A 21,472-nucleotide genomic window follows, 5' to 3' on the forward strand; every position below is an offset into this window, starting at 1 on the left:
TGGGAAGTGAGACTTGTTTACCCTTACTATGTGGTATATTTTCAAAGTTATTAGGAATAATAACTGTAAATAAGTATATACTGATTAATTAAAAGTGCATTGTTCCTGTTTTTTAATCCTCTTACAAAATTTCTTGATATAGCAAGACCTACACAAGGTTCACAGTTGGACTTCTTCTCCTACCTCTCTAGGAAAAGGTACTGCCCACCATTAGGAGCTGTCCATCCATCCCCCACGAGAACCAGAGGTGATGCCCTTGTGATTACCCACGGTGGCCACTGCGTGTCTCTCTTTCTCCAGTTCCTCAGTCCCTCTTTGGACTCCAGACACAGGTACAAGAATGGAGAAATCTTATTCTACCTTTCTACTAGCTAATAACATATAGACCACATTTTTAAGATGTTCTTTCTTTTGAAAAGAATAGCATTAGCTGTGCATATCCCATTTCCAGAAGAGTAATATGAAAATAACATCAGTCTGCATATGGCAATCATAGCCTCAGAATGAAGCCAAGTCCAAGACATGGTTCTGAAGTCTGGAGTGAACTTTTACAAGTCTCTGTGCAACAAAGAGAAATGACCAATCATTAGTGTTCATACTGAATGCTAGATTTTACTAAAGGTGAAATTATTGTTTTCTTTTGTTTTTCAGGAAACAGATCTTGGATTCCCAAATACTTAATTGGGCCAATAAGAGAGGTAGGATTCTGTTTAAAGAGTAAACATCACAAACCTGAGCTCTCCTCCCAAGAATGAAGACTATTTAATCAAAAGCAAAAGGAACTAGGCACCTAGGTGACCTAGTGGATGGAGTATTAAACTTGAACTTAGAAAGACTTGAGTTCAAATTCTGTATCAGATACCTCTTTGTTAAAAGACCCTAGGCAAATCACTTGCTCTCTTATAGACTCAGTTTCCTTATATGTAAAATGGGGTTAATAATAGCACCTACCTTGCAAGACTGTTGTGAAGATCAAAGATAGCACATGTGAAATGCTTTTCAAACTTTAAGGTGTTGTGTTACTACTAGCTCTTATTATTAAACCTGTGTCTCTGTGATGTCATGTGCTATTGGAAGGGCCTCGGGGATGGCAGCAGGTTATTTGAGTGTTTATTAGGTGTTAACACAATATTTTGTTTTCTACATTGTGTACCCTGGAGTTGATTATTGCTTTTCTACCATTCTAGGGGAGCTCATTAATTGACTTGGATTGATTGTGAAACTCTAGACCTTTCATAATAGAGAAAATATATGCCACGGCTTTATTGTCTGTAAACCAGCATTCCTTGCTTCCATGTACAATTTCCAAACTCCAGGGACACCAAGAATATTTTGCATGCTACTCCCATCCTGAGAGGCAGACCACCAGAGCTTCCACTGCTTTCAAAACAAATCCGTTCTGCTCTCTGCTGCCTTCATAGAACGAGCCTCGGGGGACCTACTAAGCAATCGAGTTAATGGGAGCAGTCTGAGTTTCTATTTTACAGTGCACAGAAGTGCAGGAGACTGAGTAAATATCCTGCAAGGGAAGCAATTGCTGAGTAAGAAGAAATAAGTTATGAGAAAAGCAAATCAGGGACATGAGGTCCCCATGATATTGGAGTCGTAATTTACTCCATATTCCAGTATATTTCATCAGGATATTTCAGGACAGAAGTGAATTTGACTCTATTCAATTTGCCCTAATAAACATTCATTGAGAACCTACTGTCTGCCAGGAGCTGTGCTTGAGAGTAAGGGGTTGAGGCTCAGGAGAGGTCATGCGGTTTCAGTACAAGAGAACTGAGCACAATGCTAAGGATGTGACACGGTGAGAACACTTTCAACTCTGTAGGCTGAAAACCTTCCGTTCCTGGCTCTCCAGCTTACAAACAAATGGCATGGCTTTGAGCAGATCACTAAGCTTTCTGAAGATCTGTTTCTTCCACCATGAGACTGGGGTGATAATAAGAGAGTAGAATAAAACCTTTGCTTTCATTGTCTCAGGACTTGCCAGTACTTTCTTGATTCTGAAGAAGAAAATCAAACTAATTGTAAGAGTAAAAAGAGAAAAGAAAAAAGTGTCCCCCCCAGTAGAGTGAAGAACCAAAAATGCAGTAAATTGTATAAGAGACATCACCCAGGAAACTTTGGTTGGAAATGGAGGTGAGCAGGTCAGGGAGGCAGGGATAAGAAATGGACTAAGTACTGCACAAAATGTTAGAGAAACCAGAGGAAGTTCTCCAACATAGGCAACGAGGCAAGGCAATGAGCACCTTTTATGTGACAGGCACTATGCTAAATGCTTGGGAAACAAAAAAGACTGTCCCTGCTCCTAAGAAGATTACACTCTCATGGGAGAAGACAGCACACAAAGGGGACAGAGAAAGAAGGAAGACTCATTTTCAAAGGGGATGTGATGTCAACCTCTGGAAAAAGTAGGAAACATAGCCAGGAGGGAAACAAAGGTTGGTCGGCCCAAAGCCTTCCCTAAAATAGAGGCCCCAGAGGAACTCACCAATGCAAGAAAGGGGCTGCCATGATGCAGGAATGTTCCAGGTTAGAAGACCCCTGGGACAGGTTGGTCTTCTAGGTTAAGAGACCCTAGGTACTGAGGGATGTTTTAGAGGAAGATGGTAGCTGAGGCACAGTGGCAAAATCTGTAAAGTCAGAAGCCTAGGGAAAAGAGGGCATGGAGGAGGTGTGAGTTTTGCCTAGTGAGTAATCATCTTGATGAGTCAATAGACCAATACTGAAACATAAGAGTGTCAAGGATAAAACAGTAATCATTGACACTTTGCTCCTGCAGGCCCCTCTGTGTGGTGACTACCCTTTCCATTTCAGCCAGCTATTCTTCATTCCTCCAATTACTCTATTGTTCCCTAGCTGTCTCTATACTCTACTCCTGCGAGGTCATTCTTCCAATGGGGACTTCCTTTCCCAAACCTCCATTTTGGATAGAACACTGAATAACCATCCTTCGTTCTCTGAGTTACTCCAACATATCTCCCACATAGGAATACCCATCCCTTGTCAGTTCCTCTTTTGTGTGTTGACAACCACCATTTGAAAGTAAGCTTCTTGTAGACTTCAAAACAAAATCTCAAAAACTGACACCATTTTTGTATAGTAATAATGAAACACAAGCAGCAACAATAGAAAGGTTGATTCCATTCCAAATAGCTACTAAAAGCATAAAACTATCTGGGAATTGAGCTACCAAAGCATCCTAAAAACTTAAATAGATTTGATAACAAAGTGTTCCTTAAAGAAATAAATAAGAACTTAAATAGATGGAGGACTATTCAGTACTCATGATTAGGCCATGACAAACATGACAATATTGCCAAAATTAATTTACATTTTAATAACAGTCCAATCAAATTACCAAGGGGATTCTTTATAGAATTAGATCAAATAACAAAATTCATCTAGAAAAAAGATGTAGAATATCAAAGGAAATGATAAAAAGAACTAACAGTGAAGGGGGAATAGACTTTTTGGACCTCAAAATACATTATGAAGCAGAAGTCATCAAAACCATCTGACACTGGTTAAAGAATACAGATAGGCTAAAGGAACAGGCTAGATAAGGATTAGAAACAACAGAACTCAACCTAGTGTTTGCTAAAGAGGAAAACATGAATTAGCTAGGAAAAAAACACCTATTATGTTAAAAGATCATACCATTTAAAAAATAGAAAAATAGGTCATTTATTTCTCATACCTATAGGCAGGGTATATATTCTTAACCAAACGAGAGACAGAAGCAAGTACAAAAACTAAAATAAATAACTTTGATTACTTGAAGCTGAAAAGCTTCTGCAGAGACAACATTAATAAGATAAGAAGGCAAGTGTGCAGATGGGAAAATTCCTTGTAACAAATTTCTCTGACAAGGGTTTGGTGTGAGTGCATCTATGTTTGTATATATGTATGTATACGCATGTATGCATGTATACACATACTTATACACACGTGTGTATATTATCATATGCATACATACACATACACAAATACATCTGAAGGTGTAATTGATTAATATTATATTCATGTGTGTATGTATGTACTATACACATGTATATAATATTATTAATAGTCATTCCCCAATAGGTAAATGATCAAATGATGTGAATAAATTGTTCTCAAAAAATTTTTAAATATTCACAGCCACATGAAAGAATTATCCAAAAAAACTATTAATAAGGAAAAATGCAAGTCAAAACAACCCTGAGATTTTAACCTCACACCCTAAAAATAGGCAAAAATGTCCATAGTCAATGTTGGAGGGATTGGGAAATGATAGATATACTAATACATTGTTGGTGGAGCTATGAAATTTTGGAAAGCAATTTGGCAACATGAAAATAAAGTATTAAAAAATCTATACCCTTTGGAGCAGAGACTATTACTGGATTTATTATACACCAAAGATGCCATTAATAAAAAAATAATTCCCATATATGCCAAAATATTGATAGCAGCATATTTTGTAATAGAATGGAAACAAAGTAGATGTCCATCAATTGGGACTTTCCTAAAAATATTGTGGTGCATAAAGGTAATGGAATATTACTGTATTATAAGAAATGATGTGTGATAAATACAGAGCAGGGAAAGATCTATATGAACAAAGGCAGAATGAAGTAAGCAGAGCCAAGAAACCATTATACATGGCAATGATTATGACAGTGTGACTGAAAAGAATGACACACTGCAATATTAAATGTGAACATAACAAAATTACAAAGATCCAGCAGCACTCAAGTGATGAGATATTAGAGAATGCACATGACCCAAGCCTTGGTGGAGGTGGGCACCCACAGTTGTTTCCCATTGCCCATATTTTTGGACTTTTTCAAGGTATCCATCAGCCCTACTGATCTTTTTTTTTCCTATAAAAATACTATTTGTTGCATGAATGGCTCTATGGGAGAAGAAGCAGGAGGGATGCTTGGGATATGAATAACCCTATAAGAAACAGAAGACATCAATAAAAGCTCATTTTCCCAATAAATCTAAAACAATGTGATCTCTTCAGGGCAGCTACTATTTGCTTTCCTTTTTCTTTCTTTCTTTCTTTCTTTCTTTCTTTCTTTCTTTCTTTCTTTCTTTCTTTCTTTCTTTCTTCCTTCCTTCCTTCCTTCCTTCCTTCCTTCCTTCCTTTCTTCCTTCTTTCCTTTCTTTCTTTCTTTTTACTTGCATTTGTATCTCCTCTGTTTTAGCCCTTTTCTTGATCTCTTAATAAATGCTTGTTGTTGCTGTTGACAAAATATTCTGCATGATATTTTCTAATTCAGATTGTTAATTCGGTTTCCTCTATGAATTCTCCCAGTATGTTACAAGTGGAAGAAGAGCTTGAAGCTGGGGTGGGTGGGTCAAGGGGGTTGATGGGAGGGGAGCACTTTATGAACTGTGTGCTCACAAGGAAGTTGGCAACACTCTGATAGGTGGCACTATACAGGGATTTTCCTAGGCCTTTTGAGTGGGGACAAGCAGACTGAGTAATAAGAACTCAGCACTCTCTCACCACCGCACCCCACAAATATTCCCCAGGTCTCCTGGCTTCCTTTGACTTCCTTCAAGCCCCAACTAAAATCCTATCTTTTGCAGGAAACATTTCCCAATCCACTTAATTTTGCCTTTCTCTCCTCATTGAGAATTTTTGATTTCCACTGAACATCATTTTTTGTAGATAATTGTTAGTATTTTGTCTTTTCTGTTACATGTTGAACTCCTTGGGAGTGAGTACTGCCTTTTGCCTTTCTTTGTATCTCCAATAATTATCACAATGCCTGGCTCCCAGTAGGTGCTTAATAAATGTTTATTGAGTGACTAGTTACGCATACATGTAATGTTTACATATCAATGTATATGTTATTTCCCCAGATAAGTTCTAAACTCCCCAAGGGAAAGGACTTTCTTTTTTGTCTCTGTTTTCCCAGAGCCTAAGAAAATGTCTAATGCATAGTAGGCTTGTCCAATAACGCCTGTCCAAGCAATAAATTACATGAAGAAAAGAAGCATAAACTTTACTTTCTTTCCTGAATGAAAAGTATACTTTTTCACTGGCTTGTTTGCTAGGGGAAAGCCAAACAAAACAAATCAAAACACCGAAATTTAGGAATTCCTTAAGTGCAAAGGAAGGAGATTTGGTAAAATGGGCAAAGCTTAATTGACAAAATGGGTGTGGCCCCAGCACTGAAAAAAACAAAAAGACATCTCAGTGATGGGCTTGAGAACCCTCAGTTACCCTCAATCTGATTTAGCCCATTTTCTGAGCTGGTTTACCAGAGTGTGGCTGCTGTGTATGCTAAAGCTTCTTGGAGCCACACATGACAGTTAGGTGGATCAGGTAGACACCAGAGGTGGAAAACAGCCCTGAAAAGGGCTTGGCAGCCCTCACACCAGAATTACTTCTCTGAACACACCCTATGCCCCTCTAAATCACTACTGATTAGAGAAATTCATATTTACAAATTAAAAACAACTCTGAAGTATCTACTCACAATTATTAGATAGACTCAAAAGGAAAATGACAAATGTTGGAGGGGATATGGAAAAATTGGGTCACTAATGTACTGTTGGTGGAGTTGTGAACTGATCCAACCCTTCTGGAAACCAATTTGGAATTATGCCCAAAGGACTAGAAAGCTGTCCATGTACTTTTACCCAGTGATACCTTTATTGGTCTGTATCCCAAAGAGAAAAGGGAAAAGACCTATATGTACAAAAATATTTATAACAGCTTTTTATTGTGGTGGCAAAGAATTGGAAATTGAAGGGATGCCAATCAATTGGAGAATGGCTGAACAGGTGGTGGCATATGGTTGTGATGGAATGCTATTGTGTATAAGAAATGATGAGTAGGATGCTTTCAGAAAAACCTGGAAACAGTTACATGAAGATACAAAGTGAAGTAAACAGAACCAGAGGAATACTGTATGCAGTAAAAGCAATATCATATGATGATCAAATATCAATGACTTAGCAATTCTCAGCAATAAAAAGATCCAAAGTACTTATGATAAAAAAATGCCATCCATCATGGGGGCGGGGAACTAACAGCATCTGAATGAAGATAGAAGTAAACTATTTTTTAATTTTTTACTTCTTTGTAGGGTCTTTTTTTTGGTGGGGCAGGGTCTTTGTTTTCTTTTGCAACATGACTAATATAAAAATATGGTTTGCATGACTGCACATGTATAATCTACTTCAAATTACTTGTTCTCTTAGAGAGGGGAAGGGGACTGAGGGGGAGAATTTGGAACTAAAGTTTTTATAAACCAAATGTTAAATGAAATCCTTTAAAATTTTTTCATCCCACATTTGCTTCATTAATCAGGGTGAGGCCTGCACCAAGATATATTTTGACACTATTTTTAATTTTTTTCAATTATCAAGCATTTATTTTTTTCTCCTTCCCACTTTCCCCCTCACCCCACTGGACAAGAGGTTAAGTGATTTGTCCAGGGTAACGCAGTTAGTAAGTGTCTGAGATGAGATTTTAACTCAAGTATTCCTGAATCTATATCCCACCTAGCCAAAAAAAATGTATATAAGGGTGATGGAACTCTATTGTGGTGTAAGAAATGATGATGTAGATGGTTTCAGAGAAACCTGAGAAGACTTACATGAACTGATGCAGAGTGGAGTGAGAGAACCAGGAGAATAATTTCTACAACAACAAAGCATTATAAAGACAAATAACTTTGAGAGACTGAAGAGCTCTGATTGGGGCAATGACAAGTCACAGCTCTAGAAGCAGTCCTTCTCATTCAAAGGTATCTTTTCATGCTCCTCTTGATTCTTGTGTTTGAAAGTCAAATTTTCTATTCAGCTCTGGTCTTTTCACCGAAAAAGCTTGAAAGTCCTCTATTTTATTGAAAATCTATATTTTGCCTTGGAGCATGATACTCAGTTTTTTTGTTTGTTTGTTTGTTTGGGTTTTTTTCGTTGTTGTTGTTGTTGTTTTTGGCAGGGCAATTGGGGTTAAGTGACTTGCCCAAGGTCACACAGCTAGTAAGTGTGTGTCAAGTGTCTGAGGCTGGGTTTGAACTCAGGTCCTCCTGATTCCAGGCCGGTGCTCTACTACTGAGCCACCCAGCTGCCCCCATGATACTCAGTTTTGCTGGGTAGGTGAATCTTGGTTTTAATCCTAGCTCCATTGACCTCTGGAATTTCGTATCCCAAGCCCTTAGATCCCTTAATGTAGAAGCTGCTAGATCTTGTATTATTCTGATTATGTTTCCACAATACTCAAATTGTTTCTTTCTGGCTGCTTACAGTATTTTCTCCTTGATCTGGGAGCTCTGGAATTTGGCAACAATATCCCTAGGAGTTTTCTTTTTGAGATCTTTTTGAGGAGGCAATCTGTGGATTCTTTCAATTTCTATTTTACCCTCTGGCTCTAGAATATCAAGGCAGTTCTCCTTGATAATTTCTTGAAAGATGAGATCTAGGCTCTTTTTTTGATCATGGCTTTCAGGTAGGCCAATAATTTTTGAATTATCTCTCCTGGATCTCTTTTCCAGGTCAGTGGTTTTTCCAATGAGATATTTCACATTGTCTTCCACTTTTTCATTCCTTTGGTTCTGTTTTATAATATCTTGATTTCTCATGAAGTCACTAGCTTCCACTTACTCCAATATAATTTTTAAGGTAGTATTTTCTTCAGTGGTTTTTTGGACCTCCTTTTCCATATGGCTAATTCTGCCTTGCAAGGCATTCCTCTCCTCATTGGCTTTTTGGAGCTCTTTTGCCATTTGAGTTAGTCTATTTTTTAAGTTGTTGTTTTCTTCAATATGTTTTTCAGTATTTTTTTGGGTCTCCTTTAGCAAGTCATTGACTTGTTTTTCACAGTTTTGTCACATCATTCTCATTTCTCTTCCCAATTTTTTCCTCCACTGTTCTTACTTGCTTTTCAAAATCCTTTTTGAGCTCTTCCATGGCCTTAGACCAGTTCATGTTTTTCTTGGAGGCTTTTGATGTAGGCTCTTTGACTTTGTTGACTTCTTCTGGCTGTATATTTTGGTCTTCTTTGTCACCAAAGAAAGATTCCAAAGTCTGAGACTGAATCTGAGTTTTTGCTGCCTGGCCATGTTCCCAGCCAACTTACTTGACTTGAGTTTTTCCTCGGGGTATGACTGCTTGTAGAGCAAAGAGTACTTTGTTCCAAGCTTGAGGGGATGCGCTATTCTTTTCAGAGCCATTTCTATACAGCCAGCTCTGCCACACCAGCACTCCTCCTCCCTCAAGAACCACCAACCTGGACCTGACTCAGATCTTCAGCAGGCTCTGCACTCCTGCTCTGATCTGCCACTTAATTCCTCCCACCAGGTGGGCCTGGGGCCAGAAGCAACTGCAGCTGTAGTTCTGTAGCTGCCCCACCTCTGCTGCCCCCTGGGTGATGGCTGAACCTCAAACTCTATCACACTGTCCCCAGCAGCTTTTCCCACTAACCTTCTCTGTTGTCTTTGATGTTTGTAGTTTGAGAAGTCTGGTAACTGCCACAGCTCACTGAGTCAGGGAGCTAGGGCCTGTCACCTGGCTCCTGGTCTGGTTGGTCCTGCCACTGCCCATGCTGGGCTATGCTCCTCTCTGCTCCCAGCTCCGTGAGCAATAGACCTCACCCAGCTACCATCCAGGCTGTCCTGGGCTCGATCCCTGCTTCCCTCTGCTATTTTGTGGGTTCTGCAGTTCTAGAATTTGTTCAGAGCCATTTTTATAGGTTTTTGGAGGGACCTGGCAGGGAGTTCACACAAGTCCCTGCTTTCCAGCTGCCATCTTGGCTCCACCACACTATTTTTAATTTTTTGCATGAATAATTACAATAGTCCTTGTATAACCAATGTCAGGTGAATGATAAAATAAGGAATTGTAAGGTGGCATTTTACATGTGCAAACACGTACATTTTTCATGTGCTTCATGGAGATCCCTATCCCATCTGCTGCCATTATATTCATTTTTTTTAAATAGTAGATATAGTTCTATACTTGAAGAAAGAAAACAACAAATTATTAAGCATGTACTATGTGCCTAGTACTATGCTACAACACTGGGCTTACAAATTCAAGGAAAAAGAGAGGAAGCCACTGTGTTCAAGGATCTTGCATTTGAATCAAGAAACATAACCTACAAAAAGTAGAGGAAGGAAGGTATCCGGTGCAGGCACATGGTCTTCGCCCTTTGATTTTTATTATATTAATGCATATTTATGGAATAAAACAAGCATTTCCATAACATAGCACAATAAACAAGATGATTTTACATGAAACTGTGAATCTACTATGTACAACCTGATATTCCTTTTAAATATACCACAAAATTCTTATGTACATTTCTTTTTTTCTTCTTTTTTCTACTACGCCCCACCCCATCCTAGAGATGGCTACCTTTAGACACAAATAGGTATGTGTCTGTCTGTATGTACATATATACGTAAATACATATATATAGACATATTCACATAGAATATATGAAAAATTATTCTATATTCTCTCTATATTTATCAGTTCTTCCTCCAGGAGCAAATAGTTTCTCATATGTCCTTTGTAGTTAATTTCAGTATTTATAATAGTCAAAATAACTTACTCACTGGAAATCATTCTTAAAACCTTATCGCTATTACTATATACAATGTTCTCTTTGTTCTGTTCATTTCACTCTTCATTTTCACTTTTCATTTTTTCATGCAAGTCTTTCCATGTTTTTCTAAGATCATTGAGCTCATCATTTCTTATAGCGCAATAGTATTCCATGACAACCATATACCACAACTTGTTCAGCCATCCCCCAATTGGTGAGCATCCCTGCAATTTCCAGTTCTTAGCTACCACAAAGAGAATTGATATAAAGACATAGTTTTGAAGTCCAGAGAAAGTCAGGAATTGAGCTGCATGAGGAATGAAGGTAGGCCACCTTGGGCCTTTCTACAAAATAGAAGCTCCAGGAGGAATTCACCAGGGAGAGGTACAGGCCAGGAATTGTGAAGGAATATAACATGATGAGTATGCAGGTTGCTCTAGTGCAAGGAGGCCCCAGACATGAGCAAAGTTCCAGGATGAGCTCCCAGTAGGGGACTTGGCATCAGGAAGACCTAGATTTGAATCCTGCATTCAACACTTATTAGCTCCACACCCCAGGGCAAATTATTTAATCTTTTTGTTCTCTAGGTTTCTCATATATAAAGTACAGATAATAGGCTGACCTAATAGGAATCCAATGAGATAAAGTATGTAAGTTTCAACCTCAATATGTTACATGCATGCCAAATAGAAATGGGAAAGATGGCAGCATTCTTATCTGTGGCCAACACAATAAATTACAAACTTATTGAAACAGGACAGTCAATATTGTGTATGTATATTGTACATGTGTGTGCATGCTTGTGTGCATATGTTCTTCCTAGTATAATGGCAATACTGTCAGTAACTGCTATTCATCTTGGTTTGGACAACAGTGACCTGCCTTGGGAATAATAGCACTGTTCATGCTTCTTCTTCTTTAGGCTTATTTGCATTACACATGGTACATAGACTACAGGAATGTTGACTATACAATCAAGTCTATTGTATGTTTGAAGCAACTTCTATAAAATTATTCAGGAAATAACAAAATATCTCCTGGATGCCAACAAGCTTCCCTAAAGCCACTGAATGTTGTTCCACTCTTGTGTTTCACCCAAACCAAAAGAGGAATTTGATAATTAGGTTTTTTGTAATTAAATAAATGGCCAAAAGCCATCTGAGGTGTAGTAAAGACAGCCACAGAGTAGTGAACAGGTAATGAAGAGGTTTACATTCCAATGATAGCTCTGATCATGGGAAAGGCTGGGTCACAGTGGGAAAAAACTGGGGTTCTTGTTCCAATAAGATGGTTACCTCTGCATCTTTAGAAAAGCCACTTCTCTGGGGTCCTCAATTTCCCTATCTGCAAAATATAAATTTATTTTGTGAAATTCAAAAGGTAGGCACATTTTGGACTTCCATCCTAACACTTTCTTTGGAACAGCTGATTGCCTTGTATTATATCAGAAACACAAGGCAACTGGGTGACACAATGGTTAGAGCACTAGGCTTGGGATCAGGAAGACTCATCATCCTCAGTTCAAATCCGGCCTCAGACACTTACAAGCTGTGTGACGCTGGACAAGTCACTTAACCCTGTTTGCCTCAGTTCCTCATCTATAAAAAAATGAGCTGGCAAAGAAAATGGCAAACCATTTCAAAATCACTGCCAAGAAATCTCCCAAAATAGAGTCTTGAAGAATTGTACATGACTGAAATGATTGAGCAATAACAACACATATCAGAAACAAGACAAAACTGAAGACTTAAGATGTAGAGGTCTGAGATATACATGCATATACATATGTGTGTATGTATATATACAGTACAGTAGAAGCATACAAATTTAGAGACACCATATGTGCATATATAGGAAGTATATGTGTACATGCATATACACACATAAGCATACTTCTTGAAAACAAATTACATGTGACAGAAATTCATACTTTCTTATACAAAACTTTTTTGTTCCTGTTTGTATTTTGAAATATTTGGTTTTTTATTTTATTTTTTCTCAATTACATGTAAAAACAATTTTAACATTCTTTTAAAATAACTTTTGAGTTTCGAATTCCTTCCCTCTTTCTCCTCTCCCATCCTTGAGAAGGTAAGCAATTTGATATCGATGATACATGTGCAGACATGCAAAACATATTTCCATATTAGGCATGTTGTCAAAAAGAACACAGATCAAAAATAAGAAAAATAAAGTTTAAAAAAGAATACTTCAATCTTCGTTCAGACTACATTAGTTCTTTATCTGGGGATGAATACTGTTTTTCATTATAAGTCCTTCTGAATTGACTTGAATCTTTGCATTTCTCTGAGTAGCTAAGTCATCCATAGTTGGTCATCACACAATATGGTTACTATGTACAATGATCTGGCTGTGCTCACTTCACTTTGCATCAGTTCATATAAGTCTTCCCAAGTTTTATTTTTTTTTTCTGAAAGCATCCTGCTCATCATTTTATAGCAAAATAGCATTCCATCACAATCCTATATCACAGCTTGTTCAGTTATTTTCCAGTTAATGGACATTGCTTCAATTTTCAATTCTTTGCCGCCATAAAAGAAGTGCTATAAATATTTTTGTAATGTAGGTCCTTTTCCTTTTTCTTTTATCTCTCTGTGATACAAACGTAGTAGTGGCTATGCATAGCTTTATAGTCCTTTGGGCATAGTTCCAAACTGCTCTCCCAAATGGTTGGCTCAGTTCACAACTCCATCAAAAGTACATTGGTGTCCCAATTTTTTGGCATCCCCACAAAATTTGTTATTTTCCTTTTCTGTTATATTAGCCAATCTAATAAATGTGAGATGATACTTCAGAGTTGTATGTTTTTGCATTTTTTTCTAGTCAATAATGATTTAGAGCATGTTTTCATATGACTAAATAAGTTGTATGGAGTTGTGGGGTATTCACAGAGGACTAGCTCCTCTAGTGGGAAGGCCTGCCAAACCCTTTTCAGGGCATTTAGGGTTGGGTTAGGGTTAGAGTCTTCATATACTCCATGAGAGGTTCATCTCCACCCAGTTTCTGCCAAACTACTTTCAAGTTTCCCAGCAATTTTTGTCACACAATTATGGATTCTTTTCCTAAGAGTTTGGACATCTGTATTTGTCGATCACTAAATTACTATGGTCATTTACTATGTGTCTTCTGTACCTAATCTATTCCACTCATCCGCCATTCTACTTCTAACTAGTATCAAATTGTTTGGATGATTACTGCTTTGCAATACAGTTTGAGATCTAGTTCTGTTAAACTGCATTCCTTCAATTTTTTCATTGATTCCCTTGATATTCTTAACCTTTTCTTCTTTCAGGTGAATTTTGTTATTTTTCTAGCTCTTTGGTAGTTTGGTATGGAATCAAAAAAGTAAATTAATTTAGATAGAATTGTCATTTTTATTATATTGGCGTGGCTTACCAATGAGTAGTTAACATTTCTCCAGTTGTTTAGATCTTATGTTATTGGCATGAGAAGTGTTTTGTAATTGTGTCTATGTAGTTCCTGAGTATGTCCAGGCAGGTAGATTCCCAAGTATTTTATGCTGTCTGAACTTATTTTAAATAGAATTCATCTTTCTATCTCTTCCTGATGAACTTTGTGGGTAATATACAGAAATGCTGATGATTTGGTGAAGTGTCTGCCTCTCAACCAACTATCATATGTGACTCCAAGAAGCTGTAGTGCACAGGGGCCATATCCTGGTAAAACCATCTTGGCAGATGGGCTAAACCAGGTTGGAGGTAACTGACAGGCCTCGATTCCATCAATGAGTTAAGGGGATATCTATGAACAATGTGTTCCAATTGTCATGAAGGTGGTGGAAGCAGGAGCTACGGAATGCTTAGAGCTTCAGCAGACATTAAAGATGCCAAGATCATCTGCTACATCCCAAGCCACCACCAGTTGTCTTGACTTTTGCCCTGCCACTAAACTGTGATGACTCTGGAAGGGAGACTCACTATTATGCAACTCTGCCTCACTGAAATCCTATTCAAGTGCAAGTCAAGATATAACCCACGATGTCATTGGTTCTCTTTAAAAATAAAAGATTAACAACAACACTTTGTATTTCTCTAATCAATAGTGATTTAGAACATTTTTTCATATGACTGTAGATAGCTTTGGTTTCTTCTTCTGAAAATTGTCTATTCATATCCTTTGACCATTTATCAATTTGTAATGACTCATATTCTTATAAATTTGACTCAGTCATCTATATATTTGAAAAACAAGGCTTTTATCAGAGGAACTTGCTGTAATTTTTACCCCAGTTTCCTGCTTTACTTGTAATCTTAGCTGGTTGGTTTTGTTGGTACAAAACCTTTTCAATTAATCAAAATTTTAATTTAATCAAAATTATCCATTTTATATTGCTTAATGCTCTCTGTTTTTGCTCATAAATTCTTCCCTTACCCATAGATTTGAAAAGAAAATGTTTAATTCTCTCCTGGTTTGTTTATGATATCAGCTTCCATTTCTAAATCATGTACCCCTTTCAATTTTATCTTTGTATACTCCATGAGATGTTCATCTACACCCAGTTTCTGTCAAACTACTTTCAAGTTGCCCAGCAATTTTGTCATGCTATAATGGATTCCTTTCCTAAAAGCTTGGATATTTGTATTTATCAATCACTAAATTATTATGGTCATTTACTATGTGTCTTCTGTACCTAATCTATTCCACTCATCGACCATTCTATTTCTTTTTTTTTTGCAGCTTCATGTTCAATCATCTTTTTTATTATACTATGTTTTTTTTTAATTAGATGTTTATTTCTAGTTTACAATACTTAGTTTTACATGTTCTTGAGTTTCAAATTTTCTTCCCTTCCCTCCCCTTCCCCTTTCCCCCCAAGATGGCATGCAGTTCAATATAGATTCTACATAAACTTTCACATTAAACTTATTTACATAATTGTCAAGTTGCAAAGAAGAATTACAAGCAATGAAATGAATCATGAGAGAGAAGAAACAAAACCAAAAAAAGGAGGAAAAAAAAGAAAACAAATAGTTTGCCTCAATCTGCATTCATACTCCACAGTTCTCTCTCTGGATGTAGCTAGCTTTTTCCATCATGAGTCCTTTGGACCTGTCTTTGAGCCTTGTATTGCTGAGGAGAGCCAAGTCTATCAAAGTTAGTCATCACAGAATCAATGTGTCTGTGGTTGTGTATAATGTTCTCCTGGTTTTGTTCCTCTCATTCAGCATCAGATCATGTAGCTCTTTCCAGGTTATTATGAAGTCCGTATCTTCCCCACTTCTTATAGCACAATAGTATTCCATTACATTCATATACTGCAACTTGTTTAGCCATTCCTCAACAGATGGACATCTCCTTGATTTCCAATTCTTTGCCACCACAAAAAGAGCTGCTATAAATATTTTGTACATACAGGTCCCTTTCCCACTTGTGGGATCTCTTTGGGATATAGCCCTAGGAGTGGTATTGCTGGGTCAAAGGGTATGAACATTTTTATAACCCTTTGGGCATAGTTCCAAATTGCTCTCCAGAATGGCTGGATCAGTTCACAACTCCACCAACAATGTATTAATGTTCCAATTTTCCCAATCCTCTCCAGCATTTATCATTTTCCTGTTTTGTCATGTTAGCCCATCTGACAAGAGAGATGAGGTATCTAAGAGTTGTTTTGATTGCCTTTCTCTAATCAGTAGTGATTTAGAGCATTTTTCATATGCCTATAGATATCTTTAGTTTCTTCCTCTGAAAACTGCCCGTTCATATCATTTGACCATTTCTCAGTTGGGGAATGACTTGTATTCCTATAAATTTGGCTCAGTTCTGTGTATATTTTAGATATGAGTCCTTTATCAGAGACATTGGTTGTAAAGATTTTCTCCCAATTTTCTGCTTCCTGCCTAATCTTTGTTGCATTGGCTTTGTTTATAGAAAATCTTTTCAGTTTAGCATAATCAAAATTATCCATTTTGCATTTTATAATGCTCTCCATCTCTTGTTGGGTCATGAATTCATCCCTTTCCCATAAATTTGACAAGTAAACTATTCCTTGCTCTCCCAAATTGCTTATAGTATCAGCCTTTATTCCTAAATCATGTATCCATTTTGACTTTATTTTGGTATATGGTATAAGATATGGGTTTATTCCCATTTTCTGCCATAGTATTTTCCAATTTTCCTAGAAGGTTTTGTGAAATGGTGATTTTTAACCCAGAAGCTGGCTTCTTTGGGTTTATCAAAGAGTAGATTGCTATAGTCAATGACTTTTGTGTCTTGTGTGCCTTATCTATTCCACTGATCTACGACTCTGTTTCTTAGCTAGTATCAGGTAGTTTTGAGGACTTCTGCTTTATAGTACATTTTGATATCTGGTATGGCCAGACCATTCCCTAGCATTTCTTTTCATTAATTCCCTTGATATTCTGGACTTTTTGTTCTTCCAGATGAATTTTGTTGTTATTTTATCCAGCTCTGTAAAATAATTTTTTGGTAGTTCAATTGGTATGGCACTGGATAAGTAAATTAATTTAGGTAAAATAGTCACAAGCAACTGATGTTATTCCATTTAATTAGATGTGACTTTATTTGTGTGATAAGTGTTTCATAATTGTGTTCATTAGACCCTGAGTTTGTTTCACAAATGTGTTCATATGCCCTGAGTTTGTCTTAGCAGATAGACTCCCAAATATTTTATAGTGTCTACAGTAACTTTAAAAGGAATTTCTCTTTCTATCTCTTGCTGTTGGGCTTTGTTAGTAATGTACAGGAATGCTGAGGATTTATGTGGGTTTATTTTATATCCTGAAACTTTGCTAAAGTTGTTTATTATTTTAAGTGGTTTTTTTTTACTTGAATCTCTTGGATTCTCTAAGTTAATCATCATTACATCTGTAAAAAAGTGATAATTTAGTTTCTTCTTTGCCTGTTCTAATTCCTTCAATTTCTTTTTCTTCTCTTAATACAAAAGCTAACATTTCTAGTACCAAATTGAATAATAGGGGTGATAATTGACATCCTTGTTTCACCCTGGATCTTATTGGGAATGCATCTAGCTTATCCCCATTACACATAATGCTTGCTGATGGTTTTAGGTAGATGCTATTTATAATTTCAAGGAAGACTCTGCTTATTCCTATGCTTTCTAGTGTTTTTAATAAGAATGGGTATTGTATTTTGTCAAAAACTTTTTCTGCATCTATTGAGATAATCATATGGTTTCTGGGCAGTTTTGTTATTGATATGATCAATTATGCTGATAGTTTTCCTAATATTGAACCAGCCTGGCATACCTGGAATAAATCCTACCTGGTCGCAGTGTATTATTCTCCTAATAAGTTGCTGCAATCTTTTTGCTAATATTTTGTTCAAAATTTTTGCATCAATATTCATTAGGGAAATTGGTCCATAATTTTGTTTCTCTGTTTTGACTCTTCCTGGTTTGGGCACTAGTACCATATTTGTGTCATAAAAGGAATTTGGTAGGACTCCTTTTTTACCTATTTTCCCAGAGAGTCTATAAAATATAGGAATTAATTGTTCTTTAAATGTTTTATAGAATTCACATGTAAAACCATCTGGCCCTGGAAATTTTTTCCTAGGGAGTTCATTCATGTCTTGCTCAATTTCTTTTTCTGAGATGGGGTTATTTAGGTAATTTACTTCCTCTTCTGTTAACCTGGGCAATTTGTATTTTTGTAAATATTCATCTATTTCCCTGAAGTTATCAAATTTATGGGCACACAATTGGGTAAAATAATTCTTAATTATTGTTTTAATTTCCTCTTAATTGGAGGTGAATTTACCCTTTTCATTTTTGATACTGGTAATTTGGTTTTCTTCTTTCTTTTTTTAAATCAAATTGACCAAGGGTTTATCAATTTTTTTTTCATAAAACCAACTCTTAGTTTTATTTATTAGTTCAATAGTTTTCTTGATTTCAATTTTATTAATCTGTCCTTTGATTTTCAGTATTTCTAATTTGGTATTTAATTGAGGATTTTCAATTTGTTATTTTTCTTGTTTTTTTTTTCAGTTACATGCCAATTTCATTGATCTCCTTTTTATCTATTTTACTCATGTAAGCATTTAGAGATATAAAGCTTCCTCTAAGAACTTCTTTTGCTGCATCCCATAAGTTTTGGTATGTTGTCTCATTATTGTCATTCTCTTGAATGAAGTTATTAATTGTTTCCATGGTTTGTTCTTTGGCCCACTCATTCTTTAGAATTAGATTATTTAGTTTCCAATTAATTTTTAGTTTATCTTTCCATGTTCCTTTATTACAAATAATTTTTATTGTGTCATGATCCGAGAAGGATGCATTGACTATTTCAGTCTTTCTGCACTGGATTTTGAGGTTTTTATGCCCTAGTTCATGGTCAGTTTTTGAGTACGTGCCATGTACCACTGAGAAAAAAAAGTATATTCCTTTTTATCTCCATTCAATTTTCTCCAGAGATCTGTCATATCTGCCTTTTCTAAAATTCTATTCACCTCCTTAACTTCTTTCTTGTTTATTTTGAGGTTACATTTATCAAGTTAAGAGAGGGGGAGGTTGAGGTCCCCCACTAGTATAGTTTTGCTGTCTATTTCTTCCTGTAACTCCCTTAACTTCTCCTCTAAGAATTTGCATGCTATACCACATGGTGCATATATGTTAAATAATGATATTGCTTCATTGTCTATGGTGCCTTTTAGCAGATATAGTGTCCTCCCTTATCTCTTTTAATTAGATCTCTCTTTTCTTTTGCTTTGTCAGAGACTAGGATTGCTACTCCTGCTTTTTTTTCACTTTAGCTGAAGCACAATATATTCTACTCCATTCTTTTACTTTTACCCTGTGTTTATCCCCCTTTTTCAAATGCGTTTCTTGTAAGCAACATATTGTAGGACTATGGTTTTTAATCCGTTCTGCTATCCACCTCCGTTTTATGGGAGAGTTCATCCCATTCACATTCACAGTTATGATTACAAGCTGTGTCTTTTTCTCCATCCTGTTCCCTTCCACTACTCAAAAGAGTTTTGCTTTTGACCACCGCCTTCCTCAATTTACCTTCCCTCTTGATTTCCTTCCCTTATCTTACCCTTTTCTCCTTGCTACTTCTTCCCTCCCTTCTGACCACCCTCTCCTTTTCTTTCCCCTTTCCCCTCCTACTGCCTGTAGGACCTTTGATTTCTATACTTTTCAGAGTATGTTATTCTCTTCTTGAACCAAATACGATGAGAGTAAGCTCATATATTACTCTTCTTCCTCCCATCTTTCCCTCTACTATAATGTGTTTTTGTGCCTCTTCATTTGATGCAATTTACATTTTTCTACTACCTCATTACCTCTTCTCCTAGAACCCTCCTTTTACTTCTCTTAATTATGTTTTTATCATTATATCAGTCATTTTATACTGACACAAACAGTCTATGTGTATCTGTTTCAATTGTCATAATAACTATACTATTCTTATTCTCAAGAGTGACACATATATACATGTGTGTGTGTGTTTTCCTATTTAAGGATGTAAACAATTTGTCCTTATTGATTAACTAGGTTTGTGGGTTTTTTCCCCCTGTTTACCTTTTTATGTCTCTCTTGAGTTTTGTATTTGAAGATCAAATTTTCCATTGTTTTCTGGCTTTCTCATCAGGAAGATCTGGAATTCCCTTATTTAGTTGAATGTCCAATTCCTTGCCTGAAAAATTATGCTCAATTTTGCTGGGTAGTTGATCCTTGGTTGTACTCCAAGCTCTTTTGCCCTTCAGAATATCATATTCCAATTTCTCCTGTCATTTAATGTGGAAGCCGAGATATCCTGTGTGATCCTGACTGTAGTTGTGCAATATTTGAATTGTTTCTTTTTGGCTGCTTGCAGTATTTTCTCCTTGACTTTGTAATTCTGAAATTTGGCTTTAATATTTCTTGGAGGTTTTATTTTGGGATCTCTTTCGGGGGTGATCAGTGGATTCTTTCAATGAGTATTTTACCCACTGGTTAAAGGACTTCTGGGCAGTTATCTTTGATAATTTCTTCGAAGATACTGTCCAGGCTCTTTTTTTATTGTGGCCTTCCAGTAGACCAATAATTCTTAAATTGTCTCTCCTGGATCTATTTCTAGGTCAGTTGTTTTTCCAATGAGATATTTCATGTTTTCTTCTATTTTTTTCCATTCTTTACATTTTGTTTGACTAGTTGATGTCTCATTGAGTCGTTAGCTTCTACTTGCTCAATTCTAATTTTTTATGAGTTGCTGTCTTCATTTTGCTTTTGAGTCTCCTTTTCCAATTGGTTGATTTTACCTTTCATGTCATTTTCTCTATTTAGATTCTGAATCTTCTTAGCCATTTCACCAATTTTACATTTTAAAGATTTGCTCTCATCTGTGTTTTTTTTTCATTGTCTCTTTTACCTCTCTGATTTTGTTTTTAAAATCCCCCTTCAACTCTTCCAGGAATGCTTTTTGGGCTTGAGACCAGCTCACATTCCCTTTTGAGGTATCACATGTGGGTGTAGTGTCTATGCTGTCCTCTTCTTTTTTTTTTTTTGCTTTTTGGCAGGGCAATTGGGGTTAAGTGACTTGCCCAAGGTCACACAGCTGGTATATGTGTCAAGTGTCTGAGGCTGGATTTGAACTCAGGTCCTCCTCACTCCAGGGCCAGTTCTCTACTCACTGTGCCACCTAGCTGCCCCCAATGCTGTCCTCTTCTGAATTGGTATTTTGATCTTCTTTGTCTCCATAAAAAGAATCAGTGGTCCTTAGTTTTTTCATGTTCTTCTTCATGTTGGTTATCTTTTTCCTGGCTTTACAGTGGATTTCTGCTTTTGGGGCCCAGGGATCTCTGACCCAGGTTTCTTGTTCTGGAAATTGTGAGCCTAGTTACTGACTTTGTGTATTTTGGCCTCAGGTTTCCTGAGGTGTTGGCAAGGAGTCCTCTGGC

The sequence above is a fragment of the Trichosurus vulpecula genome, chromosome 6, assembly GCF_011100635.1.
Source record: "Trichosurus vulpecula isolate mTriVul1 chromosome 6, mTriVul1.pri, whole genome shotgun sequence".
In the NCBI taxonomy this organism is placed as follows: Eukaryota; Metazoa; Chordata; class Mammalia; order Diprotodontia; family Phalangeridae; genus Trichosurus; species Trichosurus vulpecula.